Raw genomic sequence first — 22,355 nt, forward strand, 5'->3', positions numbered from 1 at the left:
TGGGCTGGGAGATGGAGCAGGAGAGAGGGGGAAAGGGGCACTGACTTCCTCCTCACCTGCCTGGGCATCCCAGGGCATCTTCCTCTTCCTCGCAGCCTCCTCCTCCATCTGGAAGATATTTGGAGATGGGAAATCCTGTTTTGAAAGGAAAACAAGGGATGAGCACAGTGAGTTTTGTACTGGTTTCAAAGCAAACCTGGGAGAGAGTCTAAGCCAGAAGGACAATTTAATAGGAAAATTAAGATCAAAGCTATGATTCAGAAAGACTGGTTTAAACTCACAGAGTCAGGATATAACCTGACACCCTGATAATCAGGGTGGTGGTAGCAGGCTGATGAAATGGTGGCTGCAGTCCGGCTGGAGTGATGAACGTGATTCTGTCAAAGCGGTGATCCTGTAGAAGGGTCTGGTCTTCCTCTGAAGGTCCAGTGGTGCTTATGGAGCTCTTGTCCTCTGGGAATGCAGCAGGCAAGGTGATCGTGGTGTTGCAAGGGTGAGATTATATCCAGGTAGGAATGCTTGGTTCCTCCCCCTGGGCGGAGCATCCCACAATGGGATGATGGAATTTTATCAGTGCTGCAGTGACACTCAATGGCCCATTAAGAGAAGATGGCCCCTGGAGGGCGTTATCAGGGCTGAGCCATGGAAGAGATAAAGAACACTGCCCCACCTGTTGATAACAGTTTTTGGAGATGGGGACTGAAAACACTTTTGGTTACATCTGACATTGTAACCTGAAACAGTGAGGCAATCCCTGCTCGGGGTGGGGGGTGAACACCACCCCCCTTACCCAAACTGGCTCAGGTGTAAAACCCCCACCCTGGGAAGGCCACGCACACAGGGGACAATGTCACACTTGCCCTGCCGCAGGGGAGATCTCTGTTCCTGTCAGTCCCTTGCTCTCTCCCCTTTTCTCTTTCTTTCCATCTCTCTCTCTACCTCACATTTACTGTCAATAAAATCCACTTTGGATTTTGTCTCCTTAGCAGCTTAATTGCGGCAGAGGCATCTCTCCAACAATTTTGTTAACCAGATTGTGACATTATTTTTGCACAGTGAGTTCAGGGCACTGTTGTCTGACCCCAAGCGTGTTTGACAGCAGCGTGGTTCCCTCCTCTGAGAAGGTTTTGCCTCTTTCTGGAGGATCTCTTGGAAACTTGGATGCAGCTTCCTCTGAGTGACTTTTGGGAGAACTTATGAGGAAAATGACTGTTGTAGGTGGCCAGTGTAGAGAAAATATTTTGTTTTCCTTATTTGAAAAGTCTGTTAAAATCACTGGAAGAAAGGGATAAAATCATACCAGCAAGACTGGCAAGGATCATTCACCACGCAGTGAGGAACAAAAGGTTACTAACGTCCCACAAGAAGTCCTGCTAAAGTAGCTAAATGCCAAATAACTCCTGAATACACAAGCTTTGGGGCTTTGCCAAATGTGAGAATCATTTTCTCTTGCTACCTGTCTCCTTTGTGACAGCTGCACTGAGCTTTCCCTCCCTTTTAATAACCTGTATTGGGCTAAATGTCCACTTTTATCACAACCTGCCAGCAGCTGAGCTGGAGTTGTGCTGGAAGTGGTGAAATTTGAAATTGCCACAGAATTGCTTCTATTGTCAGTTTATTAATGTTTGGGATTTGTTTGCATTTTCATCACAAGTGACTTGTGGGAAGAGCAAATATTCCTCAAGGCATTTTTTGTAGGGTTAAGTTTGATTTCTGGCAAGTTTGTTTAACCTGGTCCCCAGGGGATGCTCGAGTGGTCTCTGTGCTTCTCACCCTGGGGGATGCTTGGGAGGGGCTTGGATGGGTTGTCCCTTTCCCTGTCACTCCAGGCCATTCCCCAGGGGTGTCCCTGGCCCTGTTACCCCAGGGCATTCCCTGAGGGGTTGTCCTCATCTCTTTCACCCCAGGCTATTCCACAGGGGCTGTCCCTGTCCCTATCCCTGTTACCCCAGGCCATTCCTGAGGAGGTGTCTCTCTCCCCGTCACCCCAAGCCATTCCCCAGGGGGTCTCCATCATTCTCACCCCTGTGCCAGGGGAGTGCTCTGTCCCTCTCAGCCAAGATGTGCTTGGGCGTTGAAACAGGGTATTTTACAGGTTAAATTTAACAGGGTAGAAATCCATTTGGATTTAGGTGAAATGTGCTGTTTTGAAGTATTAGCAGCTTGCTAACATAGGTAAAATGTGCTGTTTAGTCTGCTAGCTCTGCTGCTGAAACGCAGATAGAAAATCAATCCCCACTAATCCTGTAAGGAGTTGCAGAGATGGTATGTTTATTGCAGTGCTCGACGCATGTGGGGATCGTTCCCCTTCAAAGGACATCAGCACCCTGTGTAAGAGACGGTCCCAACTTCCCCTCATTTTTGCCTCATGTTTGCCGCAATGGCAGAGACTGAGATCATGGAGACCCTGATTGGAGTTCCGGCTTGGAGAGGTTATTTTTGCAGGTGTATTTGCTGTACCACCACAGACCACTGCTTCGAGCAGGGCCTGGCAAGGACCTGGCAAGGAGTGGCTTGTTCTACGCGCTCATACCGGCTTCATGATACCTGCTGAACCCACGGATTTTCCCACCTCTTGGCCAAATGAACTTTGGGGTAACTCTGGTGATCTCTCATGGAAGACCCCTCATCTCTCTCGTGACCACTGTGACAGACAGAGATCGAAGCCCCTCCCAAGGACTGAGACTGAGACCACCACCACAGGGAGGAGGGCTGGCCTGATCAATGTGAGATGTTTCCCAGGTGTGGTTGATGGACTAAGAAGACAATGTTTCTTTTTCACAGCTGAAAACATGACCTGTTCCTCCTCGGTGGCTTCAATGGACTTATTCTTCATTCTACCTGTTCCCCCTCAATGACTTCAATAGACTTTCATTTTCTTTTGCCTGTTTCCCCCACTTAGACAGAGGACCATGAAAGACCCCTGAGATTACCAAGATTTTGAGATTCTCCCTGACACAAGAAAATAGATTGTCATTGTCTGGACCAGAGAGGATTTTGTCTGCCTTGGAACCTATAATCCCCTTTCCCCTCCTTTTCTTTCTATCCTTTATTTCCTTTCTGTCCCCTCCATTGCATTTGCTGTTGGCACTCTATAATAAAGGTGCATTTGTTGTGATTAAAGTGATGGTCCCCTGCTGTTTGCCTTTTTGCACTTTGGGGATTAGTAAATGAAATATCATGACACCCTGCTCCTCCAAACGGATCTTGACACTCCCTCACGGGATTGGGACCTGCGGGCAGGGTCCCTTCCTACCCCAATAGATCCGGGATTCTGTCAGGGACTCGCTTCCCTTTCCTTCTTCCCTCTGCTTCCAGCTGTGAATGTGCCAGAAAATGCCCAGCAAATCCACCTTTGCTGTGTGCTTTGGGAGCTCACACAGCTGCTGCACCTTGTCCCCTGCCCTGCACAGCTCCTTGGGAGGCACAGCAGGAGCAGCACCCTGGGAGCCTCCGGAATGCCCCTCTGGGATCCATGTCACACACTCCCAGGGTCTGGAATTCCAGTTCCCAGCCAGGAAAAGATGTTCCTGCCCTTGAAGGCAAAGCTCTTAGCAAGGACCCAAAAGACAAGTGGAGCAAGATCCTACAGTGACATTTCACTGCCAGCCTTCATAACTTCACCCATGGTTGTTGTAGCTCATGGATTGGGAATGAAATCAGGGCAGGGTCTTTTGTAAGAGCTGCCCTGGGTCAAGGGAGACACTGAGAGAGAAACAGAGCAGGTGAAGGAAGGCAGGAGAGAAAGGAGGACACAAACACAATCAGCTGAGAAGGTAGCACTCTGAAAACAGAAATGCCATGGACTGAAAATGAATGGGATGAAAAGAAATAATTTTGTATCTTGTATTTCCAATCAAAACACAATTTCCTCACTTTTTCACCAACCTACTCCTGGTGTCATTCAGCAGGGCTGTCAGAAAGTTCTTCATTCTGAGCGGATGCTCCAGGCTGCAGCCACAGGAAACAGGGAATGGGGATTTTCCTACTCCTGGGGAGTTTGACATCCTCAGCTGAGGAGAGAAGGAGGCAGCAGCAGAAAAGGACAGCTGGGCTTCACCCTTCCACAAGAAAGAGGAGGGGAAAAATCTCTCATCATGTTTGCAGCTGCTCCCACAGGAATGTGAGGGCTGATCCCAGAGCCCCAAGGATCACATTCAGGGCAGCCCTCAGGGAATGTTCACCTGGTATTGGGGGGCTGCATGGGAGCACCTTGATCTTGGAGCACCCAGCTGCCCCCCATGTTTGGAGGTGCCTGAGGAGGGCTGGGACAATGCCAGGGACATCCTGCAGTGACATCCCCCCTGTCCCACTCTGTGTGTGCTCAGTCCCAACCCTGACCCTGATCCTGGTCTCAATCTCACTCCACGGTTAGACACACTCAGAGTTCCGTATTTAATCTCAGCCCAGTGCCAAATTTATCTAGGCCCAGACCCAATCCCAGCCTCAGCCCTAAAGCCAATCCCATGTTTTGCCTTAACCCCAATCCCAGCTCTAATCCAAATCTCAGCCCCAACTCCAACCCCAGACCCAATTCCAGCCCTTTCCTAAATCCTCAGCCCCAAACCAAATCCCCAGGTTCAGCCCTTCTGGGGGTTTGGGGGTGTCTCTGTCCCTCTGACCCCAATGATGTTTGGGTGGGGTCACACCAGGGCTGAGAGGGACAGAGACCCCCCAGCCTCCCCAAGGATGAGAAGGTCGGAGAGCCCCCCCAGCCCCGAGCACCCTCAGCGGTGAGAGGGACACAGAGCCCCTGGTCCCCAGCCCTGCACAAACTTTCCCTAAGGTCAGAGGGATGGAGACCCCCTGAGCATCCCCCAGGGTGAGGGGACAGAGACCCCTTGAATATCCCCTGGGAACCAGACAAAATAAACTTGCAGAAATCAAACATAACTCTGCATAAAGTACTTTGATGAATATTTCATTTTCCCACAAGTCACTTGTGATGGAAATGCAAACAAATCCCAAACATTAATAAACCAAGAATAGAAGCGATTCTGTGGTAATTCCAAGTTTCATCAGTTCCCATGCAGCTCCAGCTCAGCTGCTGGCAGGTTCAAATAAAAGAAAAGTGAAAATTTGGCTCAATACAGATTATTAAAAGGAAGGGACTGCGCTGTGTAGCTATGACAAAGCTGACAGGGAGGAAAAAGATATTGATTCTCATATTTGGACAAAACCTCCAAACCTGTGAATTCAGGAGTTATTCAGGAATTTAGTTAGAGCTGGGCTTCTTGTAGGACTTGTCAGTCTTGCTGGTATGATTTTATCCCTTTCTTCCAGTGATTTTAACAAACTTTGCAGGGAAGGACAAGAAAATATTATCTTTAAACTGGCCACCTACAACAGCCATTTTCCTCATAAGTTCTTCCATAAGTTGCTCAGAGGAAGCTGCATCCAAGTTTCCAAGAGATCCTCCAGAAAGAGGCAAAACCTTCTCAGAGGAGGGAACCACGCTGCTGTCAAACACGCTTGGGGTCAGACAACAGTGCCCTGAACTCACTGTGCAAAAATAATGTCACAATCTGGTTAACAAAATTGTTGGAGAGATGCCTCTGCCGCAATTAAGCTGCTAAGGAGACAAAATCCAAAGTGGATTTTATTGACAGTAAATGTGAGGTAGAGAGAGAGATGGAAAGAAAGAGAAAAGGGGAGAGAGCAAGGGACTGACAGGAACAGAGATCTCCCCTGGGACAGGGCAAGTGTGACATTGTCCCCTGTGTGCGTGGCCTTCCCAGGGTGGGAGTTTTACACCGGAGCCAGTTTGGGTAAGGGGGGTGGTGTTCACCCCCCACCCCGAGCAGGGATTGCCTCACTGTTTCAGGTTACAATGTCAGATGTAACCAAAAGTGTTTTCAGTCCCCATCTCCAAAAACTGTTATCAACAGGTGGGGCAGTGTTCTTTATCTCTTCCATGGCTCAGCCCTGATAACGCCCTCCAGGGGCCATCTTCTCTTAATGGGCCATTGAGTGTCACTGCAGCACTGATAAAATTCCATCATCCCATTGTGGGATGCTCCGCCCAGGGGGAGGAACCAAGCATTCCTACCTGGATATAATCTCACCCTTGCAACACCACGATCACCTTGCCTGCTGCATTCCCAGAGGACAAGAGCTCCATAAGCACCACTGGACCTTCAGAGGAAGACCAGACCCTTCTACAGGATCACCGCTTTGACAGAATCACGTTCATCACTCCAGCCGGACTGCAGCCACCATTTCATCAGCCTGCTACCACCACCCTGATTATCAGGGTGTCAGGTTATATCCTGACTCTGTGAGTTTAAACCAGTCTTTCTGAATCATAGCTTTGATCTTAATTTTCCTATTAAATTGTCCTTCTGGCTTAGACTCTCTCCCAGGTTTGCTTTGAAACCAGTACAAAACTCACTGTGCTCATCCCTTGTTTTCCTTTCAAAACAGGATTTCCCATCTCCAAATATCTTCCAGATGGAGGAGGAGGCTGCGAGGAAGAGGAAGATGCCCTGGGATGCCCAGGCAGGTGAGGAGGAAGTCAGTGCCCCTTTCCCCCTCTCTCCTGCTCCATCTCCCAGCCCAGCCTGGCCCCCAGCTGCAGGACAGCCCCACTACCGGTGCCCTCCTGCTGGGGACGCACTCGGGGGATCTCCCTGCCCTTCCCTCTGGCAAATCCCATCCTCTCCTTGTCCTTCCTCCCCCAGAGCAGGAGCTGCAGATGGAGACCAGGAAGGACAAATCCCCGCATCAGAACCTCATGGAAGAGGCCATTTTGACTGGCTCCACAGCACAGGAACCCAACGGGGAGGAAAAGCCCCAGAGATCCCGCAGGAGGAGGGGCTGCAAAACCAGCCCAAGGTCATCTGAGGAGGAAAGACACACCCAGTGTCAGGAAGGTGGGCAGAGCTTCAGCCAGAGCTCAGAGCTGGTGGTCCATGAGCAGCTTCATGATGGGGAGAAGCCCTACAAGTGCTCGGAGTGTGGGAAGAGCTTCAGGCAGAAATCCCACCTGATCCGCCACCAGATGATCCACACCGGGGAATGGCCTACAAGTGTGGGGAGTGTGGGAAGGGCTTCGGCTGGAGCTCAGAACTCATCATCCACCAACGCATCCACACTGGGGAGAGGCCCTATGAGTGTCCCGAGTGTCAGAAGAGGTTTAGGTGGAGCTCTGATCTCTGCAAGCACCAGCGGATTCACAACGGGGAGAGGCCCTTCCGCTGCCCCGACTGCAGGAGGGGCTTCAAGCAAAACTCCCACCTTGTCAGGCACCAGCACATCCACACCAGGCAGAGGCCCTATGAGTGTCCCCTGTGTGGGAAGAGCTTCTCCAGGAGCTTTCACTTGACTCGACACCAACTTAGGCACAGGTAAGGGAAGCCCTGTGAGTGCCCCCACTTCAGGAAGAGCTTCATGCGCTGCTCCCACTCCATCCCCCTTTAGAAGACCCATGTTGGTCAGAGCCCTGGTGACCCACATTCCTTGTGATCTCTGATGAGAAGACACCTGGAAAGTGGTCTTCAAATCCTCCTGGATGCCCATAGACACCTGGATGAACACAGACCAGGAAAATCCATCGGGACTCTGATCAACATTGAAAATTAATTGGGAAAAGCTGTTTCTTTGACTTTAAAGCCCAAGAAATTCTTACCTGCTGTGTCACTTTTTCTTCTGGTGGCATCAAGCAATAATGGATGATCATGGAGATCTTTTCCCACCTGAATAATCTCCTTGTTTATCCCATCAGAACACCTAGAATTGGGGTAAAAATAAAGAAATCAATAAAAGAGATCTAAAGCTGAATCATTTTACTGGGATTTGAATGTGAATTTGAGGTTAAGGGGAGGATTTGGTTCTTCTGGGACCATCCAAGCCAAGGGACATGGCCATGTTCTTGTAGTTGTTCCAGCAGAACGGGTCCATCTGACCTCATCTGTTCTCCAGGAATTCTGGCTGTCTGTCCCAGTCCCTGGCCTGCGTCTGCCCAGTCCAAGTGTTCCCCACAAAATGCCCAAATTGCTGCTGAAGTGTCCTAGCTGACCCTTGCTGGGGATGTTCCTGTCCACCAACCTTTCCCGCTCAGCTCCATGGAGGGCTGGGAGGGGTTTTAGGGACTCCTGGTTGGACTGAGAGAGGCTGTTGTGGCTCTTGGGGCCATTTGTGGTGCTGGGAGGGGGTTTGGGAGCCTGCTGGAGGTAACTGGGATATACTGGGAATGAGTGAGGCCATCCTGGGGGCAACTGGAACCATACTGGGGACTCTGGGGTGACTGGGATCGAGCATGCTGGGGGCAGTTGGAATATACTGGAAGTGCATGGCACCATACTGGAGGGGACAACACTGGGAACAGCTGGGACCATTTGGGGGGCAAGTGAGGGCAACTGCGAGTGACTGTGTCTGTAATGGGGGCCACTGAGGTCATACTGGCAGTGAGCGGGACTGTACTAGGGGTGACTAGGTGCAACTGGGAACATACTGGGTGGAACTGGAACAACACCGAGGGGGACTGGGATCATACTGGGAGTGACCAGGAACATTCTGAGGGCAGTTTGGACCATGGTCGGTGCAACTGGGATATCCTGGGAGCAACTGGTGCTGCACTGAGGGTGGCTAGAAGTGGTTCTGGGCAACTGGAATTATGCTGGAAGCAACTGGGAGGAAGTGGGTGTGACTGGGAGCATGCTGGGATCAAGTGGGATATACTGAGAGAGACTGGGAATCACTGGGATCATACTGGGAGGGACTGGAACCACGGCAATGGCCTGGGCTGGGTGATGTGGGGCCTCAGAGAGTGCAGGGAGCATTGTGACACTGCGGGGCCTGATGGATCCAAGGGGACATTGTGACACTCTGGGCCCAGCCTAGCCGTGGGGTGTTTTGGGAGCCCCGGGGTACCCAGGGCAGCAGAGCAGAGCCTCTGGCTCAGGGGCAGCAGCTCCTCGGGAAAACCAGGGCAGGCAGCAGGGGATGCCCAGGGAGAAGAAGCCATAGCCCAGAGCCCCAAGGGTGGCACTGGCTGAGGGACGGGGCAGGAGGGAGAGGCCACTGCTGGGATGGCGCCGGAACTGCCCAGCATCACAGGGCCTGTATGACATTACAGACTGGGCTGTGTGACATCACAGAGATGGCTATGTGACATCTGAGAGGCTGTGTGAGGTCACTGGGGAGGTCACTCTGCCCTAGCCCCCTCCCAGTTCCCCCAGAGAAGTCCAACGCTGCTCATGCACAGCGGGTCCCCTGTCCCCCCAGGTCCCCCTGCCCCTGGCACCGCAGCCTCCCCCAGAGGATGTTCCACGAGATCGACCCCAGAGCCTGACACGGGGACAGGGGCAGGAGCCATGGGGGGTGGGACAGGGGGACAGGGACCCCCTGGCAGTGTCCCCGTGTCCCCCAGGGCCAGAGCCTGGGCCAGGGCTCCTTCACCCTGTGACCAACGAGGGCTTGAGAGCGCTGAAAAAATCCCCAGCAAAAACCAGATTTAATATTAAAGTGACAGCAGCACAAAGTTCCTTGGCAAGAGTCACTCTACTCCTGACTGGGCACTTCAGCCACAGCAAGGAAACAAAGCAACAACAAAACCAAACAAAATCCAGGCAATCAAACCAGAAATGAATTGAGAGCTGTTCCTGTGTGTGTGACACAAAAAAAATGAGGGCAAGGATAAAAGGAATATGGCCCAAAACCTTAACAGACCTAAAACCTAATAGGAATTACCTTATACCTTTACCTTAATTTCTACATTAAACTTAACAATTTAGCAAAAGAACAGAGCTTAACAGTATTTAACCTAACTTATAACCTATAACTATGCAATTTAAAACAGGAATAACATTTAACAATATTTAACTTAACATATAACTTATATTAAACATATGAACTTAGTAAAAGAACAACTCTTAGCAGCGTTTAACTTAGCTTTGACCTCATGATTTAGCCTTAACTACAGGCCTAACTGGCTCAGTTGTGCAAGGCACTCAGACCCCTCAGAGAGCAGCATTTCTGCCACATTTCCCCAGCACAGGCACTCCTGTGTGCACACAGACACAGAGAGTCAGTGCAAGGCACCTGTGAGAAATTCCCCTGAGCAAAGGGAAATGCTCCCTGGGGATGCTTTGGCATCTCCCCAGCAGGGAAGGGTTGAGCCTGGAGGAGTGGGGGGATCGGCCCAGGCTCCCTCGTTGTTGGGGATCCCTGAGTGCAGCAAACGGGAGAGTTCCCAGCTCGGAGAGGCCCCACTCAGAGGGAGTCGCTGGCCCAGGAGAGCTCCAAGGGCTCCTTTTGGAGCGCTGTTTGTAGGGCCCCAAGAGAGGGGCTGCAGTCCCAGCCATGTTTCATCCTGGCCGCACTTGGCATCAGCAGCTTTCTTTGGCAGTGTGAGAACAGGGATGTTGTGCCACCGAGGGAACACAAACAGTTCCCAGGGCTGCTCCTAAAGCAGCCAGGAGCTGGCTGGGCAGCAGCAGTGCCTGGAGCAGAGCGTGTTTGTGCTGAGCTCCAGAGGGGCTGAGCCCAGGGGCTGCTGGCCAAGGCCGAGGCCAGCGAGCATTTCTCATCTGGCAGAGAGGCCTGAGAAGGGGAGGGGGGAATGCACCAGCACAGGAACCATGGAACCAAGGGACCATGGTGACACTGTGGCACCTGTGAGACCCACGGACCATTGCGACACTGAGGGGCACCATGGAACCATGGAGACCCTTATGACACTTTGGGGTGTCATGGGACCAAGGGACCGTTGTGACATGGTGAGACCCCAGGAAGCCAAAGGTCCATTGTGACATTGCAAGACCTCATGGAATCATGGAGACACCATTAAGAGACTTCACAGCTTCATGGAACCAAGGGGCCATTGTGACACTGTGGGGCACCATGGAATCATGGAGACCATTGGGATACTATAAGGCCCCACGGAATAAGCAAAGCATTGTGACACTGTGAGGCCTCACAGCACCAGTGAGACCATTGTGACCCCGGGGGTCCCCACATAACCAAGAGGACCATTGTGACACTGTGGGGCCTCGTGAAACCAAGAGGCCTTTGTGGCAGTGCAGGGCTGCAGGGAACCAAAGGTCCATTGTGACACTGCAGGGCCTCGTGTCATCAGTGTTCCATTGTGACCCTGTGGAGCCAAAGGAGACCATTGTGACACCACAAACCCCCAGGGTCCAAAGGTCCATTGTGACATTGCAGCCTCATGGAACAGAGGAGTCCCGTGTCATTGTGGGGCCTGGGGAACCACGGAGACCACTGTGACACTGTGGGGTCCCAAAGAACCAAGGGAACATGGAACAGGTCTGGCTGGTTTGACCTCCAGGGGCTGCCTGACAGCTTGGCACCTGCAGGGTCTCTTCTCACTGGGGCTCGGGGCTTTCCTTCCTATAGAAAAGAACTGTCCTTCTCCTGCAGGTGTCAATGTCCATATTGGGATTTCACCACCAATGTTGACTGTTGTGACAGACTGGAGGAGATTGCTGGCTGGAAACATTTCACGTGTGTGGGAGGAAGGGGCAGGTCCAGCCTTGCCCTGCCCTGGAACCCCAGCCTTGCCCTGCCCTGGAACCCCAATCCCCCCAGAGCCTCTATCCCAGCCCAGCAGTGTCTGCCAGTCCCTGGCACAGCACAGGCAATGCTCCACGGCCACCTCTGGAGCCCCAGCCCAGCACCTGAGTGACCAAATGACCCCAAGTCCCACCTGGGGAGAGGCCCAGGAAGACCAAGGGGTATTTAAGGCTGACCACAAGGCAAGCACACATCCTGACCCTACCTCCTCTTGGAATTTCCATCTGAACACCACTGGAATCCAGGAATTGGTAGCTGTGTGTGTGCTTCTCTGTATCTTTTTTGTCTTTCTCTGTCTACATTGTTCTATTTCAGTCCTCATGCAGATGTTGATTAACTTAAAATTGAACAGGCTTAGCGTTTGTGAAGTTCAATGGGCCAAGTTAATGCATTGCAAACTATTTTTTGTTCACTGAATATAATTTTAAACCTTTTACCAAAGTTTCTCTGATTTCCTAAAGTTGCCAGTAAAGGCTGCTTTGGTGTTTGTTTTGAGCTCCTGAGAATCTCTTGTTGGTATTTCTCCAGTGCATCCAACTCAGAGGACACACCAATTTTAATTCCTTTTAAATGTCTCCTTGAGAGAGTTTTTTAGTGGATGGGGGTCAGGGCTTGTGTGTCCTGCTTGGCACAGCCCAGGCAGGGCTTTAACAGCCCCATCCCACACTCCATGTCCCAGCTGGAGCCGCTGGTGCCTCTGAGTTCTGCTGCCCCAGCCCCAGGGACGCTCTCCTTGTCTGCCCATTCCCCCAGGGTCTCTGGGCAGGGATGGCCTCAGTGGGGGCTGCTGACATCCTCAGACACTTGGAGGCTGCTGCTGAATTTTACTGCTCCAGAGGCTTCTTCAGCCTTCAGCTCTTCAGCGCAGGAATTCAGTGGCCCAGGGCTCATTAACATTCAGAACACTTTAACAAGCCAAGCCTCTGGGAATAATGTAAGTTTTCAAATATTTTCTGGTTGATTAGACAGATTTCAGAAGCCAATTCAAAGTGAATATACTATATTTAAAAAGACCATGATAAGAGATTTTTCAGGTCCTGTTTAGTTTTTTTTTCTGTTAATACAATGATAGTTGCCATCTCCAACTGACACTGAATCCAAGTACCTTCCCATGCAGTTTGAATAGATATGAAAATCAAGACCCTTTGTGGCTGACAATCCATCAGACACTGTCCCTACCCCTACCCCACCATTTCCCCCATTCCAGCCCTGGCACTCAGAGCAGCCTTGTGCAAATCTGAGCTCCCTCCAGCCCAGGCTGCACCTGCAGCTTTCAGCTCCTGGGCTCCAACTCCCACCTGCTTTCCTTGGAGAAAGAGCTGCCGGAGACACAGAGGGATGTTCATTTATTGCCAGCCAACAAAGCCAAGGGAAGGCACAGCTCCATCAAATGCAAAAGTCATTCCTCTGCTGGATATTAAATCCACTTTGCACAGCAGACAGTCTCAGAACAATGGAAAACACCTTCTGTGCCCAGCACTGATCCCAAGGTCCCCCCAAACCCTCCCTGCCCCAATTCTGCCCAGATTTGCTCTTTGCACACACCTGAGTCGCAGGCTGAAGTGAGGAGCTCCCTCCATGCCCAGAGGGAGGAAAAGAGGGAAAGTGGATGAAGAGCTCTCCTGTGCAGAGCCAAGGTCCAAGTGCCCCTGCAGTGGGAACCACAACTCATCAGGTTTGTGTCCTTTGGGCTCAGGGATGGTGACACTCAGAGGCACAGAAAGGTTTTTTTGGCAGAAAACACAAGTTGAACATTGGAACAGTTTAATAACCATCACAGCTATTCCCTCAGCTCTCTGTGATGTCCCAGCAGCAGCTGACATGTCTCCCATCCCCAAGGGATTTCTGTACAGGGACAGTTTTAGACAAAGACATACCAAAAAGTAATTTTGTGATGGATAAAAATACAATTACGATGTTGAGCAATATGATATTTATTTGAACTTCTGAAAGAGTGAACAACTCCCTGAACTCATAGCATGAAGCCTGTGAATTGAGAGGCACTTGAATGACCAGAGAGCACCTAGATGAGGAAATCTGGGAGCACCAGGAAGGACATAGATCCAGTTGGTCTAGTGAAGAGATGTCCTTAGACATGTCAATTTCAACAGGATACTGGAAAATCCTGAAGGAAGAGGGAGGTGATGTAATAAATTGAATATTGGTGATGAAAATAGAAGACAAGATCAGTATTTCTCCTCATGCAATCTGTACACTTACAGGAAATTCCTGTTCCTGGTGGGAAAACTTTGCCATTTCTTAACCATTCTCAAGTGACCCAGATAAAAAAAAAAAAATAACCATGTATACTATGAAATGTACAAGTACTAACATCTGTGCCCCTTTCCATACAGACATCAGCTGTGTGCCCATGAACAGGCAGTGCCATTTGTGCCCTGAGGTGCCGAGCTGGGATTGGATCTCTCAGAGAGAAGCTGAGGGAGAGCAGAGCACCTTGCAAGCTGCAGGTCCCTGCCAGCCCCACAGGGCTCCTGTGCCATCAACATCTGCTCTGCTCCATTCTGGAACAGGGCCCAGCACGGTGCCGGGACCATCAGAGAGCTGAGGTGTGTGCTGGAATTCCATGGCCTCCCCATGGCGCAGCAGCCCTGCATTTCCCTGCTCCAGCCTTGGTCTCCAGCACAGCCATGGAGGCTCTTTGGGCTCCTGAGTGTTCCTGCAGCCCCCAAGGGCAGCTGAGCTCTGCCTTGGGCACAGGCAGCCCTGGCCAGCGCAGGCCATGCTCAGCAATTCCTTGTCTGTGCCCGGCCTTGCTGCCAGCCCCGGCAGCGGCTGCGTGGCCCCTCGGTGGCCCTGTGCTGGCCCAGCCATGGTGCCACAGCCCCTGTGCAGCCCAGCCCAGGACAGGAGCATTGCGGCTGGGAACGGCCCCTGTGCCGTGGGGCCCTGGGCAGCCTTGGGGCTCTGTGCCCCATGGCCTCCCTGCTGGGCAGCCTCTGCCAGCTCCTGCCGAGCCCGTGGCACCTGTGGGGCTGCACAGACAGCCCTGCCCGGGCTCTGCCGGCCTCTGGGCCAGCAGAGAGGCGGCCAGGGCTGGCCATGGCCGGGAACAGGCCCTGAGCCCTGCAGGAGGATGGAGCTGGGCCACAGCCAAACTCAGCCCAGGGCAGAGCTGGGCTCAGCAGCCAGGGCTGCCCAGGGCTGGCACAGACAGAGGCTGGCGCTGACAAATGTCCTGGGCCCCTCCCTGCTCTGTCCGTGCCCCCAGGGCACAGAGCAGCCTCCTCTCTGGGGCTCTTGCCTGTTTTCAATGCCTGCCCAGGCGCTGGCCCTGCCCCACACGGCCTGGGCTGAGTCCTGCCCCTGCCCGCCCAGCCAGGCTGAGATGGACACTGATGGTTTCTGTGCCAGGCTCTCCCAGCCCAGCCCAGCTCCCTGCCAGCTCTGCCAGCTGCCCTGAGCTCTGGGCAGCACCAAGGGCCTCTCCCCAGCACAGCCCAGCCGGCTCTGGCCCCACAGCTCTGCTCAGCCCAGGCTGCTCTGGGCACTGCCCCACGGCCTCAGCCCCTGCCAAGGGCACAGCAGCAGCTGCAGCTCAGCCAGGACTCAGCCCCACCATGGGGGAAGGGGCTTGGCCAAGGCCAAAGGAGCTCCCTGGCTGCCCTGCTCCCCTCTGCCTGAGGTGCTGAGAGCTCTGCAGCCCCTCCTGCCATCCCATCTGCCCAGGCCAGCACAAGAGCCCCGGCCCTGGGGCCCTCCAGAGCTGCTCCTGCTCCAGGCCCAGGGCCCATCCCAGAGCTGGGGCAGCCACAAAGCTGTGCCCATTTCTGCTCATTGCTGCTCTGATGGAGATTGATCCTCAGCCACTTGGAGTTTGCTGATGAATTTTGCTACTCCAGAGGCCTTTTCTTTCTTAAGCTCTTCAGTTCATGAATTCCATGAGAAAGGCCCATAAATATTTGTTCAAAACAACCGAACAAGAAAAAACTCAGTGAATAATTCAAGTCTTCAATTCCTCTGTGGTGAATTAGACAGATTTCTAAAGTTTATTTAAAGTGAATATACAATATTGAAAACAATGCAGAGAGAATTGTTTTGTCCTGTTAGGTTTTCTTTTCCTGTTTATCAATTGATATCAGCAATGTCCAATTGATATTGGTCCCCAGCACCTTCTAATACAGTCTTAAAATATATGAGAATCAAGACGCTTCATGGCTGGCAATCAATCACACTTTGTCCCCACTCCTTCCCCACCATTTCCCTCATCTAACCCCTGGTACTCCTATGGATCAGGAATGGTGTGGCCAGCAGGACCAGGGCAGTGATTCTTCCCCTGTGCTGGGCACTGGTTGGGCAGCACCTTGAGTGCTGTGTCCAGTTCTGGGCTCCCAGTTTAGGAAGGATATGGAGGGGCTGGAGCATGTCCAGAGAAGGGCAACATGGCTGGTGAGGAGTCTGGAACACAAGTCCTATGCAGAGTGGTTTAGGGAGCTGGGGTTGTTTATCCTGGAGAAGAGGAGTCTCAAGTGAGACCTCATCACTCTCTACAACTCCCTGACAGGAGGGTGCAGCCAGTTTGGGGTCAGGCTCTTTTCCCAGGGAACAGAGACAGGACAAGAGGACACAGCCTTCAGCTTCACTAGGGGATATGTCGGCTGGATATCAGGAAATATTCTTCACACAAAGGGGGATTGGGCATTGGAATGGGCTGCCCAGGGAGGTGGGTGAGTCACAATCCCTGGAGGTGTTTAAGCAAAGATTGGATGTGGCACTCAGTGCCATGGTATGGGTGACAAGGTGGTGTTGGGTCCCAGGTTGGACTTGATGCTCTCCAAGGTCTTTTCCAGCCTGGTTGATTCTCTGGTGATTGTGACACTGCAGGGCCCTGGGGAAGCAAGGGGCCACTGTGACACTGCAGGGCCTGGTGGCACTGAGAGGACCATGGTGACATGTGTACGACATGGCACCACAGAGCCACAGGGACACTGTGACACTGTGGGGCTGAATGGAAGCAAGGAGTGCATTGTGACAGTCTGGGTCCTGGTGGGACCACAGAGGCCACCATGACCCTGCAGGGCCTTGGGGGACCACGGGGCCATTGTGCACTGCAGAACCAGAGAGAACCTTGGGAGAGCCTGGGGACAATGGAACCAAGGGGCCATTGCTCCATTGCAAGGACTCTGGGAACTGAGGGAACAATTGTGACACTCTGGTGCCCCATGGAACCCAGGGTCCCTGGTGACACTGCAGGATCTTGTGTCACCAGGGCTCCATTGTGACACTGCAGCACCAAGGAATTCAATGGAGCACTCTGAGGCCTCATGGAACCCCAGAGGCCACTGTGATCCTGCAGGGCATTGTGGAATCATGCAGAGCTTTGTGACAGAGCAGGACCTCGTGTCATGATGGGGGCATTGTGACACTGCAGGGCCCCATGGAACCGAGGGGCCAGTGCTGCGCCTCAGGGACTCCTGGAATGAAAGAAACATGTTGGACACCATGGTGCCCTTGGGACCAAGAGGCCATTATGACACTGTGGGAGCAAGGAGCGCATTGCTGCCCTGCCAGACCTCATGGAACCAAGGATCCACTGTGACACTGCAGGGCCTTGGGGGACCACAGTGATTATTGTGACACTGCAGGGCCCAAGGATCCAAGGGACTTTGTGACAACAAGGGGTCCCATGGAACCAAAGGGACATTGTGACATTGGGAGGCCTCATGGAATCATGGACACCATTGGGACACTCTGGGGCTTCATGGAACCCTGGTGACACCAAGTTGTCGGGGAGTGTTGATCTGCTGGAGGGTAGGAGGGCTCTGCACAGGGCCCTGGACAGGCTGGATCCAGGGCCCAAATCCAACAAGGTGAGGTTTAACAAGTCCCAGTGCCGGGTCCTGCACTTTGGCCACAACAACGCCTGCAGTGCTACAGGCTGGGGACAGAGTGGCTGGACAGCAGCCAGGCAGAAAGGGACCTGCAGGGACTGATGGACAGCAGGCTGGACATGAGCCAGCAGAGTGCCCAGGGGGCCAAGAAGGCCAATGGCTGCTGGCCTGGATCAGGAATGGTGTGGCCAGCAGGACCACAGCAAGGATTCTTCCCCTGTGCTGGGCACTGGTTGGGCAGCACCTCGAGTGCTGTGTCTAGTCCTGGGCCCCCAATTTAGGAAGGACATGGAGGGGATGGAGCATGTCCAGAGAAGGGCAACAAGGTTGGTGAGGGGTCTGGAGCACAAGTCCTGTGAGGAATGGCTGAGGGAGCTGGGGTTGTTTATCCTGGAGAAGAGGAGGCTCAGGGGAGATAAGGCAGTGTGAGGGCACAGGTTGGACTCGATGATCTCCAAGGTCTTTTCCAAACTTGCTGAATCTGGGATTCTCTGAAAACACCCTTGCAGCAGTTGCAGGAGGAGCCCTGGGCCTCCTCTTCAGAAGCTCCAGCAGCCCAGGTCCCTCAGCTTCTTCTCACAGCCCCAAAGCCCATCCTGTCAGTCCTGCAGAGCCTCTGCAGCTCCTCCTCACTGCCCAGAACAGGGAGCCCCACAGGCAGACACAGCAGCCCAGATGTGCCCCCCTGGCCTGGGGTGCCTCTGGCAAGGGAGCAGCACCAGGCACTGCAGGAGCCTGCAGACAATTCCTGCAGCACTTGTGGGATGATCCTGCTCCCCAAGGGATGTTCCCATGGTGCCAAGTCAGGAACTGCAATGGGGAGTGGGGCCAGAGAGGAAAGGGCAAACAGGGATGCGTTGTGTGCAGGGGAGGGAACAGGGGTGGGCAAGAGGAAGAAATTTGTATCAGAAAGAGTAAAGAAAGCAAAGGTGAAGCCAAGGAAATGCTCAGGGCAGTTTGGGGGTGGCTGCCAGGCAGCCCTGGCTCTGAGCAGCAGCATCTGCAGTGGGACAGGAAACTCCCAGCTGATGGGAACAAACTTCCTGGCTGACTGCAGAGGCCAGGACAAAGCTGAGTGGTTTCCCTGGCGTCCCCCAGCCCTTCCTGGCCCCAGGGGCTGATGGCATTTGTGCTGCCTCAGGTTCATGTCCCCACAGCACCAGCATGGGGGTGCTCCCGCCTGCTGTGTGCAATGCAAACAGGGGCTGCTGAGCCAGTGCTGCCGTGTCTGTGCCTGCAAGGATGTGGCACCTCTGTGAGCTGGGGGAGAGGCCAGGGCTGCAGAGGGGGGATGTTGTTGGCAGCTCCATGAGGACGCTCTGGGACGCTGCCCTGGGCTGTGCAGCGCACTGGGGATGGATCAGCCCCTGCTCTGCTGCTCCTTCCCATCTCTCCCAGGGCCCTTGCAGAGCACCAGCCATGCTGTTTGCCCCCAGCCTGCCCACGGCCAGCCTGGGGCTGCTCACAGGGGTTTTCTGTGCTGAGCATTGGCCTGGCCGTGTTCTTGAGAGAGCCTGGGCAAGGAGCCTGGAGCCCCCAGGCCCTGGCCTGAGGCGTCAGCGCTGCCCCAGCAGTGCCCATGGCCTGTCCCTGCTGCAGCCCCAGCACTGCCACCCCCAGGACTGTGCCCGGCCCCGAGAGCACTCAGGCCCTGCAGCAACACCAGGGCCACCAGGGCAGCGGGGCAGGGCCACGGGAGCAGCACTGGCAGCACCAAGTGCTGCTGCTCCTGGGCACAGCTGCTGTGCCAGCCCTGATCTGCCCCAGCTCTGCACACAGACATTGCTGCTGCAGCTCCAGAGAAGGCAACAAAAGGGCACCTCAGCAGAAAACTGTGATGGGAGAGCCTTTAGATACTTTAAAGGCACCAAGAGGACAGCCCCTCATTGGCACAGTCTGTGGCCACAGGGAAGGTGGAGAGAAATAAAATGAGAAATGGCACAGAAAAATTCATTTATTGTGGACAATATGAAAAAATGTGAAACAAAGAATAAGAACCTGCAAAATGAAACCAAAAAGAAATATCAAAGATGACTTTTATTACAAATGATTTGCAGCAATGGGCCAGGAGTTTAATGTCCCTGAAACCATACAGTCATCAGTTTCCACACTGCAGCCTTGAGTTCCTGGTTCCTCAGGCTGTAGATGAGGGGGTTCAGGGCTGGAGGCACCACCGAGTACAGAACTGACAGGGCCAGATCCAGGGATGGGGAGGAGAATGAGGGGGGCTTCAGGTAGGAAAACATTACAGTGCTAACAAAGAGGGAGAGCACGGCCAGGTGAGGGAGGCAGGTGGAAAAGGCTTTGTGCCGTCCCTGCTCTGAGGGGATCCTCAGCACAGTCCTGAAGATCTGCACATAGGAGAAAACAATGAATACAAAACAACCAAGTCCAAAACACACACTAAGAACAATGAGCCCAAGTTCCCTTAGGTGGGAATAGGAGCAAGAATGCTTGAGGATTTGGGGGATTTCACAGAAGAACTGACCCAGAGCATTGCCATGGCACAGGGGCAGGGAAAATGTATTGGCTGTGTGCAGCAGAGCAGTGAGAAAGGCACTGGCCCAGGCAGCTGCTGCCATGTGGGCACAAGCTCTGCTGCCCAGGAGGGTCCCGTAGTGCAGGGGTTTGCAGATGGACACGTAGCGGTCATAGCACATGATGGTCAGGAGATAGAACTCTGCTCCCATGAAGAAGATAAGCAGAAAAACCTGAGCAGCACATCCCTTGTAGGAGATATTCCTGGTGTCCCAGAGGGAATTGTGCATGGCTTTGGGGACAGTGGCAGATGGAGCCCAGGTCGCTGAGGGCCAGGTTGAGCAGGAAGAAGAACATGGGCGTGTGCAGGTGGTGGCCGCAGGCTACGGCGCTGATGATGAGGCCGTTGCCCAGGAGGGCAGCCAGGGAGATGCCCAGGAAGAGGCAGAAGTGCAGGAGCTGCAGCTGCCGCGTGTCTGCCAGTGCCAGCAGGAGGAAGTGGCTGATGGAGCTGCTGTTGGGACATTTGCTGTGGCTGCGCATGGGCACCTGTTCATGGAGAAAGGACAGGGACAAGTCAGGAGAGGCTGCTTAGAGCCAAACCTGGGCCATTCCCTGCATCCTGTTCTGCTGGGACTCACCCACCCTTGTTCCTGCTCTGGGAAAACCTTCACCCAGGTCCCTGCCTGAGCTCCAGTTGTGCTGGCTGAGTGTGCCAGAAGCAGTCAGGGCTGTGTGTGGGGGCTCTCGAGGAGCCATCCCTGCCCCGCTGCCGTTGGTTTGATGCTCTGTGGCAGAGGGACAAGGCTGGATATTCAGGATTTGTCAGGGCAATCACTCCTAAAGCAGAAAGGCTTGGTACCATCTGCACTCACATTTCTAAGGGAAATAGATGGCTGGAGTTGGTTTTATGAATTGTTTTCCTAACGACTCACCATTCCTGGCTCTCTGAGGTTAGAAATCCCCAGCATTCCTGCTGCACTCAGAGTTTGGCACTGAGAGATGTGAGAGGCAAAGGATTCCCTGTGGCTGAGGGAAGGTGAGGGGCTGGATGGGCTTGTTCCCCCAGCACTGCTCTGCTCAGCCCCCTCTGCTTCTCTGAGCATCACCCTGGGCCTGGACATCCCCTCCTAAGAGGTGCCTTGTCCCTGCCAGCGCTCACAGAGCCCATCCCACCCTGTGTGCCCTCGGCCCAGCCCTACAGAAACCTGCCTGTGTGCAGGGCCCTGGCTGGGGCAGGCTCTGTGTGCAGCTGGGCAAGGGCAGCTCAGGAGAGCCCTGCTGGGCCCTGCAGAGGTGATGCTGCTGCTGCCCAGGGCTGAGGAGTGGCTGAAGGCCCTTTGGGAGGCTCCCAGCAGAGACACTGACCAGCCAAAGTCACAGTTCTGGAGTCTCTGTAAATGTTCAAACTTTCCTTTGATGATCCTGTGTGTCCCTTTCAACTCAGAATGTTCTGTGATTCTGGGATTACAATTTCTGTTCTGCTTCTCACAACCCCCTGCTGCCTATAATCAAAAGACAAAAAAAGAACCCTTGCAACAGTGTTAGAACAGTAAAGTAAAAACCATACCTTTATTGGAAGTTTCCAGGTGTCCCAGTGAGGATGAGGAACACCCAGCCCCTGATTTCAAAAGTTCATTAAGGTTAATTAATTAGGATATTTAACAGCAACGTCCAGTAGGAGATTCAGTTGCCCCAATTCCACACCCCTGGATCAACACATTCCAGTAAGTCCGAGGACTTCTTTGCCCCAGTTTTAGTTATGACTGTTCACATTGTGGTCAAATAACCAAATATTCTTCTTGTAGACACTCTTCCTGATAATAAGACTATACAGTATTTCAGGAATGTATTTAGACAGTCAATTTATTGTACTAAAATCTAAGAGAAAAGTAGGAAACTTACTAGTGTCAGCAAAGATTACAGTTACATAAGTACATAATAGTAGTTTGATAAAGCTAATTAAGAGTTTAATGGAGCTAAGTAAGGATTATAATTTTATAATTATAAAATAGTAACTTACAGAGCTACAGTATATGAAAAATGTATAAAAAGCAAAAATCTTTATGTCACCACTCCAACATTCCCATCCTGCACCAAGCAGGAAATAGAAAATACTCTCAGGAAAGCTCCTGACTTTTACAGCAATCCCAGGCTTACCTCCTTTGGGAAGTGTCCTTCGGAGCTGTGCCCAGGCTGGTCTGGAGCTGGGAGCAGCCCTGCCCCAGCCAGCCCCTCTCAGCAGCAGCACCTGCCCTGCTCAGGGTGGCTCCTTCCCCCCACAGCTCCTGGCCAGCGCTGGGAGCAGCTCCAGGGCCGGCTGAGAGCTGTCCCTGGCAGGCAGCAGAGTCCCTGGCCCAGCACAGCGCCCTGGGCTGCAGGACCCTGCTCTGCAGGACAGCCCTGGGCACCCCTGGCTGCTCTGCAGAGGAGATGAGCAGAGAATGCACTCACAGGGTCTGTGGGCATTGGCATGTTCCAGCTTTAGGAGATCTC

The 22,355-nt window shown here is 53.0% G+C and overlaps 1 protein-coding gene and 1 pseudogene across 1 annotated transcript in view; both read right to left on the bottom strand.

Annotated features, from left to right (window-relative positions):
* The window catches only part of LOC144248803 (uncharacterized), a 538,816-nt gene that overhangs the window by 47,911 nt on the left and 468,550 nt on the right, over positions 1 to 22,355 (bottom strand).
* Positions 7,125 to 20,402, bottom strand: LOC144248788 (olfactory receptor 14C36-like; annotated as a pseudogene).

The sequence above is a fragment of the Lonchura striata genome, unplaced genomic scaffold (assembly GCF_046129695.1).
Source record: "Lonchura striata isolate bLonStr1 unplaced genomic scaffold, bLonStr1.mat Scaffold_91, whole genome shotgun sequence".
In the NCBI taxonomy this organism is placed as follows: Eukaryota; Metazoa; Chordata; class Aves; order Passeriformes; family Estrildidae; genus Lonchura; species Lonchura striata.